Source organism: Euphorbia lathyris, chromosome 4 (genome assembly GCF_963576675.1).
Source record: "Euphorbia lathyris chromosome 4, ddEupLath1.1, whole genome shotgun sequence".
Classification (NCBI taxonomy): Eukaryota; Viridiplantae; Streptophyta; class Magnoliopsida; order Malpighiales; family Euphorbiaceae; genus Euphorbia; species Euphorbia lathyris.
The window spans coordinates 6,299,026-6,316,746 of record NC_088913.1 but is presented as its reverse complement, the minus strand read 5'-3'; the positions used below and the strand labels follow the sequence as shown (position 1 = coordinate 6,316,746).

General features: G+C 31.8%; 1 non-coding gene across 1 annotated transcript; it reads left to right on the top strand.

Moving 5' to 3' along the window:
- Positions 1–877: 877 nt before the first annotated feature.
- Positions 878–984, top strand: LOC136228172 (small nucleolar RNA R71). Its single transcript, XR_010688506.1, has one exon. It is a non-coding gene; the product is annotated as a small nucleolar RNA R71 (small nucleolar RNA).
- Positions 985–17,721: the final 16,737 nt, after the last annotated feature.

Genomic DNA, 17,721 nt, shown 5'->3' with positions numbered 1-17,721 from the left:
TTTAGCAGTCTTAACAAAATTATCACTGTAACAATCTGGTATAGCTAATGCTTGCAGTACATGTATTTCTTTTTCCTGCATAACTCCAGTTTCAATACTGGTAGCATCTGGATTAATATAATTCTTTCCTAATCTCAGAGTGATAGCTTTTATTTGCTCTTTAGGATCATTTTCTGTATTACTAGGCAGTCCGCCATGACCTCTAGATGGAATAGCATTTGCTAATTGCCCAATCTGTTCTTCTAGATTTTGGATGGAAGATGAATGGTTTTTGAAAAGTTGATTGAATTTATTTTTGATCCTTTTAAAATTATTATCTTGGTGATCTATTTTGCCACCAATTCCATCAATAAACTTATCGATCTTAGAAGAAAGAATTCCTAGTGGGTCACTGGTGTGGTTAGTGTTTGACTGATCTTGGTTGGAATTTCCTTCTTTCCAGCCAAAATTCGGATGACTTCTCCATCCCTGATTTTAAGTATTCGAATAAGAATTATTTCGATTCTGAACAATAATTAACTTGTTCTTCCAAATCCGAATTATTACAATCATTATTAGATTGGGTATGTACTTCAGTGTGTAATTTGTCTATCTTATGAGACAAATAGAAAATTGTGCTTGCAATAATGTAACAGGGTCTAAGTCATGTATACCTTTCACCGTCGAGGATGAAGAAGAGGCGAGAGCATTGCTTGTATTAGAAGTCTGCGATCTTTCTACTGGCCACATACTGCTGTTTGTTGCCATTTCTTCCAACAGATCAAATGCTTCGACATAAGTCTTTTTCATAAATGACCCTCCAGCCATTGCATCGATTGTTCCTCGGGTGGTTGGGTTTATACCATTGTGGAAGGTTTGCATGAGTAATTCTTGGGGAAGATTGTGGTGTGGGCAGAACCTTTGTAATTCTTTAAAACGTTCCCACGCTTCATAGATGGTTTCGATTTCGTGCTGGGTGAATGATGTGATTTCTTTGATAACTCTTGTTGTTTTTGCTAGGGGAAAGAATTTGGATAGAAAACTCTTGGCTAGTTGGTCCAAGTGGTGATTGTTCCTGGTGGAAGTGAGTTCAACCAGACATTTTCTTTGTCTTTCAGGGTAAATAGGAAAAGACGAAGCTTAATATCATATATTGTCACCCTGTTAATTTTAAAGGTGTTACAAATCTCTAGAAAACTTGCCAGATGAGTGTTTGGATTCTCCTTAGGTAGTCCATAATATTGGACATTTTTTTGTAACATTTGAAGTAAAGATGGTTTGATTTCAAACTGTTCTGCAATAATTGGTGGACACACTACCCCATCCTGTACTCTATTAAGTGCTGGTGCGGTGTAGTCCATTAATCTTGGTGGTACTGCCATCTTTACTTTATTTTTATTCTTATTTTTCATTGCTCTTTAATTTTTCTTTAAATTCTTTTCAACCTCAGGTTGAATAGGTTCTAGTTTGTGCTTGGCACTTTGTGTCTCACACATAAACTTTTAATCTTAGTACCTGCCAATCAGAAAGAATTTCATATAAGTCTATAAGCCAAAATTCAGAATAAATAAAATAATGATTTATATAAGTTAATATCTTTGGCGTTCCCCAACAACGGCGCCAAAAACTTGTTAGGCGAATTCCGCAAGTGCACGGTTTCGCTTGTTGTAATAATAAGATATCGTTCCCACAGAGAACACTGATTAACTACTATAACAGATTAATTTATAAATTCGTTTTCTCTTGGTTATAGAAAATAAATAATTAAGTTTGTAAGATATAGTTTTTTTAAAGATAATAATAAAACTTAAGTTAGATTTCTTAAGTTTCTATTCCATACATAGCTCGGGATACAAATAGGTTTTTATATATATAAACTTGTAAATACTTTTCAACCTCACTGCAGTTGTATCGGACAAGAGTATTTAATCCAATCTCTTGATCCAGGATTAAATAATTTAAATGTTTTTTGATAAATAATCCCAACTCCTCGACCTATCGTAGTGATTTGGAATTAAGAATTAAAAACGAAACAAGTGGATGATGTGATACAATTATCCTTTTATGAACTGAATCTCTTCTAACTTCATAAAATGATAACTTTTCTTATGTCTTGCTTATATGGATTTCCCTAGAATATTCATAAAAGCAGTAATAAAATCAAATGATGAACATAGAATAATTTGAAATTGGATTGAATTGTGTTTTTGATAAACAAGCATTTGACAGAGTTAAACATGTGTCAAAAGTAAAGAATAAAGAGAATAAAGACTATAATAGATGAGAGTATAGGGGTTGTGAATCCTTTTATTGTCTTTGTAAGGATGTCAAGCCTTTGGGCGTCTTCTTCTGATGTATCTTGTATATTGTATCTCGAGGAAGTGTATCTCTCGATCTTGCATCCTTCAATGCTGGAATAGAAGTAAATCTCTTGTGAATATCTCTATATGTGTTTGAATATATTATCTTTTTTCTCTCAAAATTTTATATATTGAATGGAGAGAGGGGCATCCTTCTTATAGTGGATGAAGGGTTGTGTCTCTTCAAGTTGATAACTCTCCAAGTGTTGTTATAGAGAGTCACAACCATTGGTGAAGAAGAATGATGATTTAGATTGAAGAAGATGTCTTTGTACTGAAGAATCATGTCTTTTTGCAGTAATGATGATTTAATATATTCTTGGAATAGTAGTTTTGACTTTAATAAAAATGATACACTACAAATTGATGTTTTACAAGAAAAAAGTAAAAAAAAAATTAAAACTTAGCGGGGATGGGGATTTCCCATGGAGCGGGGATGGTAGCGAAATTTTCTCCATTTGTAATTCGAGGACGTGAATGGAGAGTCCCCGGTAGACCAATGGTCCAGGATGGTTAATGCAAACATCGCTCTATTTACAACCCTACTATTTTCTATATGTCATTAGCCTATTTATAAACTACAAATTCAACTCTTTATCTTTAATTTTGTCATCTATTTCATATGTGTGTCATTTTATTATTATTAGTAAAAAATCACAAACATATGATTAAACATGATTTAAAAAAAATATATAGTATTTTGTATAAGTTAGATAAAAAAAATTCAAATATTTCACCGAATTTAAAAATATTAATCTTCAATTCTATTATTAAGTCATAAAAAATGTGAAATCTTTTTCTTAGAATCAACTTACGTGCTATTGGTGCAGAATAAGGAACAAACTATTTGTGTTTTATAATAATATTTAAAATTGATCTAATTTGTCAATTTTAGAGGTAAAATTATTTTTGTCCGTCAACATTAATAGTAAAATTGCTTGTACTTTTAAACATTAGGGTATTTTTTCATCCAAACCCTTTTTTAATTACTCATAATGATAATAGAATAAGTTTAGTATTGCTCAGTTTTTTCCTTAAAAATTTATTGCAAAAGGATTCAAGTCAATGGAATACCCATGTAAGAAGAAAATTTAGCACAATATTTTAGAAAAATGGCCTAAAAACTCCACAAGATAAAATTTAGGATTAATTAGAAATAGATGTCTATGGTTTTACAAATTTGCAGATGGATATCGGTGGTACTACAAACGCTATCCTATAATTTGCAAATTTTTTATTTTTTATTGACCTTGCCAAATTTGGCCAATAACGTTCTCAAAATAACAAATTTCAAGAATTAAATATGTTTAATATCATATTTACTATGGAACCACATTTCTAATTTTTCAAAATAATCATTTTAGAGTTCTCTATCTAAACATTAACTTTCTCTTTCATGTGAACCAGACTGAGTCACGGTCAATACGGATAGTGCTAGCAAAGGAAATCTCGGATTTGCTTCAGCATGAGGCTTAATTCGAGATGCTCAGGGTTTTTGGAAGGATGGGTTCTTGATTAATCTCCGGGGACTCTATCTTCGTCAAAAACTAGCCTAAGGTGTTGGTAGAAATGGACTCAAGCTCCGTTCTAAGCTTCTTGACGGGTCAGAGTGGGTAACATCATCCTCATGTCTGGGTAATCATAAAATGCCAGGAGATGCGAGCGCAACAGTGAGAGGTTAGATTTGTTCATGTATATCGGGAAGGAAATAAAGCTGCTGACTGGATGACGAATTTCATAGGATCGTGTTCATTAGGTCGTCACGACTGTGATGTGCCTCATGTAAGCCTCTAGGATATTCTTGATGCGGATAGACTTGGTCATTCCAAACGTAGGAGTATCATTTTTTAGTTTTTTGTTTGTTTTGTCTCGGGCATAACCCTACTTTCTTACAAAAAAAAACTTTCTATTTTATAAAAAAACATCTAATGACCTCAAATCTAAAAAGTTGAAGAATGAAAGTTGCTTAATCATTTAACTCTTAAAAATTTTCATTTTTAGATCGTTATCGGTCAAACTTAAAAATGTTAACAAAAAATGAAAATTTTACAAACTATAGGATTGCGTTTATAACGAAAAATACCACAGTTATCAATCTGCAAATCTATTAAATTATAGGACATCTATTTATAATTAATCCAAAAATTTATTGCAAACAATTCAAGCAATGACAATTTTTCTCGTTAAGAAGTCATTGTTTGATGCAAGATGCATGATAAAATATGTTTGCACTTAGGGTGAAAATTGGACAATCTGAAGAAGTACAAGGGGCCTTTGATGTATTTATTATTTTTAGTTTCTCTTATAGTTTTATACACTTATAAATTTGTATCCTTTAACTTCATTTTACCAATAGTGATTTCCACCTTAATACCTCAATCAATGGGTTTCAATCTCATTCCTCTTAGGAAGTAATAACTGAATGAATCCCCATTCTTGTATATTGTCGTATCTCAAGGAAACCATGTGGACTATTCCCAATAACTTCGGGTTTCAACGTATTTATGTGATTGTTTTAAAATGGTAACTTCAATTTGTCTCAATAAAATCACTAAACTTTGAGTTTTGTCTTAATTAGGTCACTCCATTGATTTCAGTAATTAAAAGGCATCGAAATAATGACATGAGTGACACATCAACATAAGACAGCTCAAATCTCTGATCCAAATGAAACATGACAGCAAAGTGTCAGTTATTTTTATGAAAAAAACTAAATTTTATTTTTCTTCCATAAAAATAACCGACTCATTATAGTCAGGTGGCGCATACGTGGACGCCTTTCAACCAGATATTTGAATTCACTCATACTGACTTGTCACTTATGTCATCATTTCGATGCTTTTTAATCACTGAAATCGTCAGAGTGGCCTAATTGAGATAAAACTCAAAGTTGAGTGATTTTATTGAGACAAATTGAAGTTGAGTGACTATTTTGCGACAATCATGCAAGTTCAGTGACCAATGACGCTTTTAACCCCTGTAACTCCCCCTCAAACTGAGTATTCTAGGTTTTAGAATGAGGGAAGGAGAGAGGAACTGGTGAAAAAAGAGTCGAAGGTAAGAAAAGCTGGTCAACAGTCACAATAGCCACCGATATTAAATTTTTTTAAGTTGAGTGACTTTTATCTTAAGTTTTAAAGTTCGATGACCATAACGTTAAAAAACCTAAAGTTAAATGGGCATGAGTGAAATTTACCCAAATATTAAATGGGCATGAGTGAAATTTACCCAAATATGTAGTATATACACTAAGGGGTGTTTGGTTGCTCATTTTTATACTAATTTTTACATTTTTATTTCAAAAGTGAGAGTTTTAGGTATTTGGTTAGTAAATTTCTGTTTGTTTTTACACATAAAAAGTACTCCCTCCGTTTTTTATTATATGACGTTTTGGACTTTTGAATTTGTTCATTTTTATATGTCGTTTTGTATTACTAATACACTTTTTACAATACTTTCTCTAATTTGCCCCTATTTATTGTAAGAGAGAGATATAGTTATTAATGCAAATTATCTTAATTAAGTCATACAAATTAATAAGAGAGAGAAATTTTGCATAGAAAGTAGAGATCAAGGAGAAAAGTATTAAGGGTACATTAGTCATTTAGTAGTCTCATTAATATTGCATTGGTCTTGATGAAAAACCTTAAACGACATATAAAAAAGAATGGATGGAGTAGCATTTTACAAAAGCAGTATATCTCTGCTTTTTGAAAAGGCAGTTTTTCCAACAACAAACAATTAGTAAAACAAACGGACCCTAAGTATCTTAGATATCTCTTCCCTTTTTTTTTCTTTATCTTAACCATAATTGATATTGAAGGTCCAATATGATATTTAAATAACAGTCAATTTTTTTTTTAAAATTTTCGATAATATAAGACTAAAATTAATCTTATTTCAAAAAATTAGAGTTAATTTAAACTTGTTTTATACATTAAAACCGCATCAACACTACACTTCATCAAAAACAGTTGCATTCATATGGACTCTGATGACCATGTAAATTTGGTCATTCACAGTTAAATTTAGATTGATTAAAATTCTAAATTGGGAATTCAAAACATTCTAAGACTTATATTTAATCAGTCTAGATCTAACATTAAATGACCAAATTTACATGGTCATCAGAATCCATGTGAACGTAACTGTCACCGAAAATATTAGGGCCAAATTCTGGCTCTTATTTGCACACACACCTATTTAAAATCATGGAATCATGTACTATTTTTTAGCTATTGGTTTAATGTATGCTTTCATGACAAAAGTTATGTTGACTCATGCAAATTTTGCACAACTAAAATGAACGGAATATGATAAAAAGTCCAATAAAAGAATGTGGGTGAAGTTAATCAATTTAAATAAGAAAGCTGTTTTGCAATAATTAAAAAGAATATGGGGTTAAATTAGTACAATGGAAAGTCATGGGGTCAATTCCTAATGACTAAAGCATATAACGATCGATTTGAGATAAACACGGTATAAATTCATATTTTTAGGTTTTAAGGTTTGTTTGTTTTGGGTAGGGCTGAGCGTGGATCTCGGAGATTCTTAAACCGGACCGCATACCCGAACAAAAAATCCAGAATTGGATTGAACTATTGACTTTTTCTGCAGGACCGAACTGAATTATATCGTTTACTTAATAGGTACAATTATCAAATTCTTAATATTACCGAGTAAATATATATTGTAAATTCTAAAACCCTACCGAATATCCGAAAAAAAGATCCATAACCGGATCATTGACTTTAATAGATACAATTCTGGAGATTTTCAAATCCTCTAATTATACCGCGTACTCATCCCTAGTTTTGGAATTAGAAGAGGTTAATTAAAGAGAGGTTATTTTTCTAATCCTGTTTGGAAAGAAATATAAATGGAAATGAGGATTAAATGAGAGTTAAATTAAAGTTAAAAAATCTTCAAAAAAACTTTAATTTAAGTCCCACAAAAAATTATCTTGGAGTACGAAATCAGTATAGGGTACATGCCAGTCCTAATTTTTAGGATTGATTCAAGTAAGGAAGCTTGATTGTATTCTTTCGTGAGCTTCATCTTTGAGTTGTATGCCCATTGTCCTATCACTTACGACGTGTTTGTTAGAGAGGATAAAGATACGTGGATAGAGATAAAAAAAAACTCAGATGAGTTATCTCATATTTGTTTTAGAGATATGTTAGGAAGATAAGAGAGGGATATGAGTCTTATCGCTCAAATCCTATACTCAAAAGGGAGTGGTATAAAGAGGTGAGATAAGCTCCTGCGATTTTAATAGCATGAAAAAATCTATCTTATCTCTCAAATTAATGTTACGTATTTTAAATAATGTTAAAATAGTAAAATGTAATATTTTATTCCTATCTCTGTCCCACATACCAAACATTGAATAGTAATTCTTTACTATAGTATTTATATCATTATCCTAATCATTTATTCTTATCTCTATCCCAACCTTTATGCTTATCCCTATCCCAATAGAATAGAAAACGCTCCGATATTGTTCTCAGTTTTCCTTAGCACTTGTTTAGGAAGAGGTTAATGGAAGTAAATGGAAGTAATGAAAGGTTAAAAGTTAACCTTGTTTGATAGTTATTTTTTGAGAATAAATGAAGGTTAATGGAAGTTAAATGTTTACTTTCTCTAATCTCCAAACTCTAACCTCCAAATCAGGGGTTAATGACAATAATGTAAAGTTTTTTAAAATTTGTTGTCTCTGCTGAGTAAATTTAAATTTTCGTCCCCTCCAAAGTTAAACTCCCCAATGAAATTAAACATTTAACCTTCCATAAACTGCCAAACAAGGTTAATTTTTAACATTCATTTCCATCACTTCCTTTCCCTTTCCATTACCTCATTTAACTTTCATTTCCATTAACCTCCAATCTCCCCAAACAAAGGCTAATGATTCTTTCCTATGCTTTTCTTTTCTTTTCTTTTACTACGAATCCTGTGCAATCCAAATTGAAAATTTGCAAGTAGACCGAATACATCATTAAAAAGATCAAGAAGCGAATTAAACTGTTACCTTTTTCTTTAGTACTAAATACAATTGTACCATTGACTCTGATTACATACAATTACGAATATTTTAAAATCCTTATTTCGCTCCTAATAAGTTTTGTATAATGTATGTCAGAAAAGAGATCATATAATAGTCATGATGATTAAAATAGACCCTATAATACTACAGTAAAACCTCTATATAGGAATACTCTATATAGGAATAACCTCTATTTTTTTATAAAAAAACTCGGTCCCAACTTGGGCCAGTTATAAATAGGAATAACCTCCCAAACGTTATTTGGTATACACTTTTCAAGTCCCACCTTTAGAAATTATGCCTCCATATAGTAATAATTATATATTTATATGTATATATTAAGAATTCAAACTAAATCAGAAAATATTAAAAAAAACTATTGAAATTATTTACGAGTTGGAAACCCAAACTACAACTTGAAATTATAAATATTTAGTATTCTAATTGATGTTTATATTTTTCCCATAAAACTCTTTCAATTATCTATATATTGAAAACCTAAACTCTAAATTGAAATTCTAAATATTTAATTTATTTCATTAATGTCTATTGTTATACATTATATATAAACCATGTATGCCTATGATAATCTTAACCAATTTCAAGTGGTATTATTTAAAATCTAAAATTATATGTGTTGAAATTTTTTATTATATCAAACTCTATTTAGTAATAACCTCCCAATTGTTATACAAATAGTTCGGTCCCAACTGTATTCCTATATAGAGGTTTTACAATGCCAAAGGCATGCAAACTCAAACTTTCTGAACAGAAATGAAAGATACACAAAATTACAATTCCTACTAAAAAAGGTAAAATATTTTGAGGCATGTATAACCAATTTGCTCATATATAAGAGTGGTAAATAATTTATCAGCCCTCGTCTTTTTACTTAACATATTGTTTCCTCCCCCTATTTTGAAAAACACATTATAATGTCTCTATGTTTTATCAATATTAACCATTTGGTCATTCTGTCTAATTTTTTTTAGATTTTTAACCGAACATATCTTGCCTTTCACGACAGCCATAGTAGATACAAAATGACCAAGTTACTCTGTTATTTTCAGTCAGTCTGATTATGCCAAATATATCAGTTAATAATAATAATAAAGACAGAAGAACCAAAGAGTTAATATTGATAAAATATAGAGATCTTATAATGTGTTTTTCAAAATATGGAGACTAAATAGTGTGTTAGGTAAAAAAAAGTTATAAAAGTAAAATATTTAGACATCAATCCATCGTAAATATTTAACATTGCATTGCCTCATTATTTGTTCATTGAGCCCAAACATAATTATTGAGTAAAGAAAAGAAAGATATTCAATGAAAAATAAATAAATAAACAAACATTAAGACATTCTAATTAATATTTTAGGTCTTAATATCTCCGTAATAGCTTCATAACACTTGTAAGGATTCAGAAATAGAGTTCGATATGAACTCATCATTACAAATAAAAAAATAAAGAGAAAAACCTAACTAAGAACAAGATGAAAATGAAGAAATTAAATAATACTCTATTGATTTGCTGCCTCGTACTCATCAATCCATTCACTGTAAATGTCGATAGGTTCACTTAAAGAGTTGCAGGAAGTGGTGTAGGTTTTTTTTTGCAGACATTACATGTTGCATATGCGACTCCTAAAATCTTATTAATGGTACACTCAACTGAGTTAGTATGATCGCAAAAAGGACAACGGAAACTCGTTTCTAACTTCTCCGTTCTCTTTGCCTTCTTCCTCGGCCTAAAAAACCAGTTTCCTGGCTTACTTCTTTTTCTTGCCATTTGTATTTGGAATGTTGTTTATAAAGAGTGTTGATCTCCTTAGATAGATAATTAGAATACACACGATATATATACGCAAAACTTTGGACTAAGCCATTGTTTGGGAGGGGGTTAATGGAAGTAAATGAGAGTAATGGAAGATTAAATATCAAAGTTAACATTGTTTTTGAGTTGTTTTTTTAAGAGTAAATGAAGGTTAATGGAAGTTAAATGTTTACTTCCTTTAACCTCCAAACTCTAACCTCCAAACTCTAACCTCTAAATTGGGGGTTAATGGGAGTAATATAAATTTTTTAAAATTTTTGTTTGTCTCTGCAGAGTAAATTTAACTTTCATTCCCCTCCATATTTAAACTCCAAACGAAGGTTAATTTTTAACTTTTATTTCCATCACTTTCATTTCCTTTCCATTACCTATTTTAACTCTGACCTCCATTAACCTCCAAACTTGCAAACAAAGGCTAATATGGAACCCTAAATGACTATATTAAGTACAATTGTTGTTTAATGCAATTCACTATATTAATTGCAAGTGACTATCATATTAAATACAATTGTCTACTACCATCCCTTAAGTTGAGCCAATTTGGCATAAATGCTCAACTCGTTTCATAGAAATTGAAAATTATCCTTAACTAGAGGTTTGATAAGAACAACAATAACTTGATTAGCCATATCAACACAATGAACCTAAAGAAGACATTGTGAGACTTAATCTCGAACAAAATAGAAGTCCACTTTAATTTGTTTGATGCGGTTATGAAAGATCAAATTGACAGTAAAGTGGATAGGAGATATGTTGTCACAAAACAAGCTGGGGTGGATGAGCACAAGGAAGTCTGATTTCTTAAAATAAAATTTGAAGCACATAATCCTTGAAACTCCATTAGCAAAAGCCAAGGTATGTTATGACTATTTAAGAAGATATTAAAAGTCATTGAATGCTATCTTTAATGGCATTAAGGTTGGAAGTTACAAGAGAATTCAAGTGTATATTAACTCTCTTTAATTATATTAAAGAGGAAAGTTTCGAAAAAGAATTCATGAAGACATTTGCAACTTAAATATTTAGACCTGTTTCGCAAATAACTGTTAGCTGATTACATGTTTAGTTAGCTGATTTGACTAGCTGTTATGTAAATTTGTTTGGTAAAACTCAGCCGATTGCTAATAGCTGTTTGTGTAAAATGATAAATAAGGACAATTATATTTTATGACTATATTTTATTTGGGGTAAAAGTATAGTAATTAGGGGGTAAAGATGTTCTTTAAAAGAGATGAAGAAGTAAGCTAATTGAAAAAAATCATAGAACCAGTTTTTTCAAAATTAACTTTTTGGACCCAATAAATTCTTCCAAACCTCTCTCACCAAACACCGCTATTAGATATCTTTAAAGTGGCTAAAACTTCTAACTTTACCCCCTAAAAGCTATGTTCCAAACAAAGCCCTAGTTTTTGAAGCATGAAGATTATCTCGAACGCATATCTCAAAACACATCTATTAATTTCTCATTATAATCTCGATATCTTTCTTTTAGTTTCCTTTCTCTTTCTCAAACTCTTAGTTGAGTTTCAAGTTATTTTCAGTTTTTGTAAGTTCCAAGTTAGTTTTAGTAATATTCTTTTTTGTTAATCAAATTAATTATATTTTCTAGTTTGTTTTTTTTATTAACTTTGTTGTTTTCCTTCCATCTACAGTGAACTAACTCCTCCATAACTAGGACAATGTCGGATCCTAATCAAAGTATAAAATTTACTTACAATCTGATTTCAAGTTCTTAAACTGTAACTAGAGAACTAAACTATAAAGCTTAATGTGTTATTTCCATATTTTGGAAATTTTTAGCTAAGTTATAATTTATTAGTTTGGCTAACGAGCACTAAAATAATTAATGGAATTACATAGTTTAAACATGCAAGTAAAATAAATAATTATAGTCACGAGGTATCCTTAATCTAAGTTCAAAATTGTTGTTGTATAAGTGAGAAATGACATAAGAAAGATGCATATGTATTGCTAGTGGCAAATACATGATTGGTCTGTTGAGAGGGTCAATTTTACACATGAGTGCGTAATTTTTTTCCCTAAATTGAATACACTTTTTTTTTTTTGCGTATATATACATGTTATCATCTAGTGGTTCATCAATATAAAACTTCTCAAAGTTAAGCTAGATTTGGACTAAAAACATAAGATTAGGCCATTTTAAAAAATATGGAGAAATTTATCCTCTATCATATATTAATCAAGTTAGATTTTGTGATTAAATACAAACTAAATGAGGTAATTAATCATCATAATCTTAATTCCTAAAAAGTAGAAGGCCAAAACACTCCATAACTGGAGTGGTTCTAGTAGCCGGGAGATCCAAATCATCGATGATAGAGGTGGTTCTAGCGGTCGGAAGGGTTTCGGCCCCTTTAGGACCACCCCTGCATGTAGCTTACTAATAGAGAAATACAATTATAGATAAGAAGCTTGAGAAGAAAGTTTATCCAGCTCAAATTCATTGCTAGTGTGGAAACAGGTAATTTGAATTTTAAAACCATGGTTGTTAACCCTGCACTACTATTTTTAAAATGTTTCAAAAGCGTATAGAGAATCGGTCAACCGGCCGGTTAAACCTCTAGTCCGAAAAACCGATCACGGGTTTATGGGTTGAACGAGTCTAATTGAGAGATATTTTTTTGTATTTAATTAAAAAATTAAAGATTTATGTTAGGCTAATGTACAATTTATGCAACATTATAACAATTAACATATATGTTTGACCAATTTAATGTTATTACCTTATCATTATTTATTATTACTTTTTTTGTATGTTTCCATAATTATTATGTAAACATTATTTTATCTCCTTAACATTAATGTTAAGTCTAATTAAATATAGGGTAAATTCCAAAAAAAAAAAATCTGTGGTTTCATGGATTAAAAAAAAATCTCTTGTGGTTTGTTTTTACAAAAACAAATGATCGTGGTATACGCCGTTACAAAAAAAACAGAAAATGACTTAACAACGTTTAAAGTGATGACATGGCAAAGGGTAAAATTGTCTGAATTAAAATAAAAAAAAATAAAAATAACAAAAAACAGAAATAATTCTTCTTCTTCTTCGATTGATTTTGATCTTATCGAATCAGAAATTAAAATCGAAGAGAGTGAGAGAGAAATCGAAGGAAGTGAGAGAGAGAAATGAAAGGAATCAGAAATTATAATATCTTCTTCTTCATCTTCATCAGCAATGGCTACTGTAATTTTTTCTTTTACCCAATTTAAGAAATTCCATTTTTTGTTCGTCAATGGCTACTGTAAGTTTTTTACCAAATTTCAATAAAAAAACCCCAATTTCTTAAGCTGAGCGGGTGAAAATTCACAAATTAGAACGACGTTAAACTGATTTCTCAAAAAAACTTCCACTAAATGTTTTACTCTTCCTTCACCTAAGAGAATCTAGAATGGTTGTTGTTCGTCTTCATCATCAATGGCTACTGTTCATCATCAATGGCTGATGTTCATCAACGCCTTTGATGAGAAAAACAGACTAACAACGGTAACAACAATAATGTGGAATTAACCTTCGTCATTAATCCTTTCTCAACTTGAATGAATCTAGGAGGAAACTAATTAGTAGAGCAACAACCAAACACAACAAAGCAACAATAGTATAAAAATGGCAGCCACACAAACACAATGAACAAGCATGATTTTTACGTGGAAAACCCCCTCAATGCAAGGCGTAAAAACCACGGGGACCGTAGTCCGCTTAAACCTTCCACTATATCAAATAATAATGGGCAATACACAAGTTCATCCCTAGATAACACTAGAGGCATACACAATCAACATACAATCTTGGAATTTTCCCTCAAGAAGTATGGAATCAATCACAACACAAAAGAAAAGAAGAACCTCAAAGAAGTCACAAATCTGACTACATCTTCCCCTGGTACGAACTGGTCTTCCAAGCCTCCGAACGACGATCGCTCCGGTGAAAATAAGAGAACAGGTGTTAGGAAGCTCATGTCCATAATTCATGACGATCCAACAGTTCAATCTTAGGAAGAAGAGATTTTCTCTTTCTCTTTTCTTTCTGGTGGCCGAAAATTAGGTTACAAAAACTATCTTAAACTTACCCTTATATAATCCTAGGGTTAAAGCATGGGCCTAATTAGGGGTGTTCAAACTTGGGTTGGGTGGGTTATAGTATAATTTTAACCCAACCCATGTAAGGAATTTTTTTTTTTAAGATGGGTTGGGTTATAGTGGGTTATGATGGGTTGTATGAATTTTTTAAATGGGTTAGATGGGTTGGGTTATAGTGGGTTGGATGTGTTATTGTATATTTATCATGAATTGCATATAACAATTCAACTTCATGTTTTTTATTGAGCTGATTTTTTTTTACAACCTGCTGAGTTATTTTTTTAAAAGCTGCTGATTTTTTTTATAATAATAATAATAAGTAAACCTCAAAATCATAGTCAAAGGATAATAAATCAGTATACGAATATCAAAATACAAACCGATGAAAAATATAAAAAAATAAAATTAAAAGCCAAATCAATCAACCATTGACGAATCTTCTTCCACGACCACGGGTTATCTTGCCTTTTCGAACTCTTTTTAATTAGGCCAACATTATTTTTTTATCCATTTAAAATTTTAAACATATATTTTTTTAGTGGAGTACATGAATCGCCAGAATCGGTGTACTCGCTCGATTCACCATCGATTTGGTAGGGGTGTTCAACGGTCGGTTCGGTCTGAAAACCGAATCGAACCGAATAGTCAATAAAATAGAACCGAACCTAACTGGATAACAATAGCAAACCGAACTGAACCCACCGAATAATTCGGTTCGGCTTATTGGTTCACTGTATTTTTCACTAAATTGAAATAAACTATAGATAAAAAAGTAATTAATTTAATTTCAATAAAAACCCTAATTTTTTTTATATAAATCATTATATATGATTACGTTGATTTCAGAATTTATGTTAGATTTAAACTGAATATTAAAAATATGAATTAATCTGGATTATTGTTTCAAAATTAATAAATTTTATACTTTTAATTTGTAAATACAAATTTGTATTTTTGAGAATTAGCGTTTAGAAATTAATAATAGAGTTAGAGATACAAGAATAATATGAAAACATAGAACTTAATTCATAAAAAAAAACATAAAACTTGAAAGTTTTTTATTTTAATCACATTCAAATGGACTAATTGAAAATTAAGAACTTAGAGAACTCTTTAAAAAAACTTAGAAAACTATTAATCATCTGGTTATAATTCTCAATCTAATTAGAGTTTATTTTGGTTGGTTCGGTTATTTCGGTAATTTTGTCACAAAAACCGAACCGACCGAAATTACCAAAATATTATATATATTAGAACCGAAATTGAATCAAATAGACCGAAAACCCGAATTTCATCAGTTCGATCGGTTATTTCGGTCCGGTTCAGTTTTTGAACACCCCTACGATTTGGGCGTCATGTCCGATTCAAGTACGCATTTTTTCCTTTTTAGATTTTTTTTTATTTTCTCAATTGTTCGGTTTTACAATTTTCATTTTTTTAATTTAAAAAATATCATATTATTAATAACCACATTTAAAAAAAATTTAAATGAGACAAATAAAAGACAAAGTGAGAATATAAAGAATTATATGGGTTGAGTGGGTTAGACGGGTTATTAAGATGGGTTATGATAAACCATCAAATATAAGTGTTATAACCCATTCAACCCATCTAACCCGTTGTAACCCACTTAACACTATTTTCCATGGGTTGGATGGGTTGTAATTTGGTGGGTTATAATAACCCAACCAATTTTGAACACCCATAGGCCTAACCCTAATTGGGCTCCTCACGGGTCAGAAAAGCCCAACAAATCTCCCTGTTTCTGACTATGAGGAGGAATCCGCCATCCCGGCGATAGAGCAACACACCTTTAGCTTCTCCCTTGCTAAAGCCTTTGTCAACATATCAGAACCATTATCGTCGGTATAAACTTTGTCGAGCTCAAACATCCCTTCTTCAAGAGCATCTCTAATCCAATGATACCTCACATCAATATGCTTTGTTTGAGCATGGTAAGTAGAGTTTCTAGTAAGATGAATCGTGCTTTGACTATCACAAAGAATCACATACCGCTGATGTTTAAAGCTAAGCTCTTGCACAAACCTTTTTAACCACAACATCTCCTTACCTGCTTCTGTTGCTGCAATATACTCTGCCTTTGTTGTAGAAAGTGCAACACATTTCTGCATTCTTGATTGCCATGACACAGCTCCCCCTACAAAAGTCATCAAATAACCAGAAGTAGACCTCGGGTTATCCTTATCTCCTGCCATATCAGAATCCGTGTACCCAACAAGCACTGGCTTCCCATTTCCAAATGTAAGACCTAATTTGGAAGTACCCCGTAGATATTTCAATATCCACTTAACTGCTTCCCAATGCTTCCTACCCGGATTTGACATATAACGGCTAACAACACCTACTGCTTGAGCTATATCAGGCTGTGTACACACCATAGTATACATCAAACTTCCTATTGCCGAGGCGTATGGAACTCTATCCATCTCTTCCTTCTCTTTATCTGTAGAAGGGCAATCTTTTCCAGTGAGCTTAAAGTTGGTAGTAAGAGGAGAACTAGCCACTTTAGCTTTATCCATGTTGAATTTGCAAAGCACCTTTTCAATGTACTTCTCCTGTGACATATGCAATTTTTTGGCAGCTCTATCCCTGGTAATCTTAATGCAAAGAATCTGTTTTGCTGGCCCCAAGTCTTTCATAGCAAAAGACTTGCTCAATTCTTTCTTCAACTGGGAAATTCTTCTAGCATTCTTGCCAACAATTAACATGTCATCAACATAAAGCAACAAAATAAAGTCATCAGGGCCAAACCTCTAAACAAAAACACAGTGATCTGAAGTAGTCTTCCGGTAGCCTTGCTCCCCTATAACTGACTCAAACTTCCTGTACCACTGCCTTGGTGCTTGCTTCAAACCATATAGACTTTTCTGAAGTCTACACACATACCCCTCTTTTCCTTTCACCTGAAACCCTTCAGGCTGCTCCATGTAAATCTCCTTATCTAAGTCACCATGGAGAAATGCAATCTTAACATCCATCTGCTCAACCTCCAAATCAAGACTAGCTGCTAAACCGAGAACAACTCTCATAGATGCAATTTTAACAACTGGAGAAAATATCTCATCAAAGTCAATACCTTTCTTTTGACTGAATCCCTTGACCACCAATCTAGCTTTGTACCGTGGCTGTGAAGAGTTCTCTTCTTGCTTCTTTCTGAACACCCACCTGTTCTTCAAAGATCTCCTGCCCTTAGGCAACTTCACCAACTCAAAAGTATTATTCTCATATAAGGAATTCATCTCATCTTGCATAGCATCAACCCACTCTTTCTTGTGCTCATCTTCCATAGCTTCTGCATAACTCTCGGGTTCTCCCCCATCAGTTAACAACACATACTCATCTGCAGGATACTTGGTGGAAGGATGACGATCTCTGATAGACCG